The 2,059-nt window shown below is 35.8% G+C and overlaps 1 protein-coding gene across 1 annotated transcript in view; it reads left to right on the top strand.

Moving 5' to 3' along the window:
- Nucleotides 1-381, top strand: part of coch (coagulation factor C homolog, cochlin (Limulus polyphemus)) — a gene marked incomplete in the record, with an annotated part of 17,480 nt that extends 17,099 nt beyond the window's left edge. Inside the window, 1 exon segment of the mRNA XM_014022141.1 lies at nucleotides 118-381.
- Between the last annotated feature and the right edge of the window lie 1,678 nt (nucleotides 382-2,059).

Genomic DNA, 2,059 nt, shown 5'->3' with positions numbered 1-2,059 from the left:
CTACATACCCAGCTGTAAAAGATTTGTTGTTTAACAAAAATACATTTCTTTATATGTAAAAATTCAATTTAAAAAAATTGACATTTTGGTTTCAAAGAAATTTGTCTGAAAAAAAAATCACTTTTAGCTGCACTTAAGTTAAAACGATATTAAATGTTTTTGTTGCAGCATAAAAGGGTTAATTTTGTGCTGACTTCTATTTGTACATTATTCTGTTTTAAAGCTGTTTTGTTCTTTTTTATTTCTGTAAAGACTTTTCTTCTGTTTCACTTTAATAACATTAAAAAGTTTCAAAACCTTAAAGGACAAAAACATTTTCTGAGACGTTCAGTCAGTAATTTGTTCATATTTGACTGATTTTTAATAAACTAAATATTTTTCATCTTAGCTTCAGTTTACATGATCCAGGTGTTTAACTTTGTATAAACAGATATTTTTCATTTTGTTTCTCAATAAAGACAACTGGTTCTCCAGACTTTTTGTTCATTTGTTAAAAACAACAGCGCCATCTAATGGACAAACTGAAACACTGCTCCAATTACATTTAAATTAAGATGTGAGCAGTTTAGTAGTTTCTAAGGAAGTAATAATAGCTAAAGGAGTCCAAGAGACGTTTCTGAGGAACTAATGAAAACAGCTGAGATACAAACATAAAGTCTTACCTCATTTATAAGGAGGGAAATGGTTCGTGTCTCGTCCATCTCATCTGTTCCGGGTCACTAGGAGCTGATCTTCAGGGCGAGAGGCAGGAGACACCCTGCATTTAAACAAATTTAAAGTTTCACTCTATAAAAACAAAGCATCAACATTCTGAGATGTGAGGAAATAAGGCTGATCGTTGAGTTTCTACAAACCAGTCCAGAAACAAAGACCTGCAGAGATCTGCAGCGGGTTTGACTGAAAATAAATCAGGTGCTTTTAGCTTAGGTTTGCATTTTTCTAGCCTAAAACAACAAAGCTGCAGTTTTCTTTACAAAAACCAGGGTCTCAATTTCTCCTTTAAAATTACAGATTATTTTAGATTTTTRGATAAGCTGACAAATTTTCAATGGAAGAAAATGTGTAACTTTACTATATTTTGTAGAATGGGGATATTTTTAGTTTTCTATTCTCTCAATCTAGTTTTTGCAAAACTAGATTCTTTTTTCAAATCTGCGTCCGTCTGTTTTCTTCCTCTTCTCCGGGGTCGGGTCTTGGGGGCAGCAGCCTGAGCAGAGACGCCCAGACGTGCTGTGATCTGGTTCTGCTACCCGGGTCTGACTGCAGAACCACCTGTTTCCTGTCAGAGCTGCAGACAAACCAGAGAAAAGATAAAAAACCTGCAGGAGATGAGAATTATCATTTATATATAAACCATTAAATAAAATAAGGAAGGTCAGACTGTACAGGTACACCATTTAATAGTTATTATAGACATTTTATGTACATTTCAACAACAGCTGTATTCTTTGTGGTACAGTCTTTAAAATTTTCTGTTTATAAAAAAGAACAACAAAAATCTAAACTTGCAAATTTATCAGAACACTTCTTTTGTTGGTTTTCATGGGAAGACTAGAAAAAATACTTTTATTGGATCAATCATGCAGTACACAAACCCAAGAGTTAAAAAAATAAAATAAATCCATAGTGTTGCTGAAAACCAAACGTTTTTTTGTTCGGACGTGAAAATCAACCAGAAGCCACTCGAGTTTACAAACCGTTCAAACAACAAAAATAAACAAAAATAAACATTCAAATTAAACCCATGGATCAAAACAAACCAAAACCACGTGAAGTTACAGAAGCAGGAGCTCAGAGTCACTTCTGATCCAAAAACTGAACTCCTGCTGAGAAAAGACGAGTGAAGAGGAGGACAGAAGAGTGAGGAAGAGGAGGACAGAAGAGGAGGAAGAGGAGGACAGAAGAGGAGGAAGAGGAGGACAGAAGAGGGAGGAAGAGGAGGACAGAAGAGGAGGAAGAGGAGGACAGAAGAGTGAGGAAGAGGAGGACAGAAGAGGAGGAAGAGGAGGACAGGAGTGAGGAACAGGAGGACAGAAGAGGAGGAAGAGGAGGACAGGAG

Source organism: Austrofundulus limnaeus, unplaced genomic scaffold, assembly GCF_001266775.1.
Source record: "Austrofundulus limnaeus strain Quisiro unplaced genomic scaffold, Austrofundulus_limnaeus-1.0 Scaffold318, whole genome shotgun sequence".
Classification (NCBI taxonomy): domain Eukaryota; kingdom Metazoa; phylum Chordata; class Actinopteri; order Cyprinodontiformes; family Rivulidae; genus Austrofundulus; species Austrofundulus limnaeus.
This window is presented reverse-complemented; position numbering and strand designations above follow the sequence as displayed.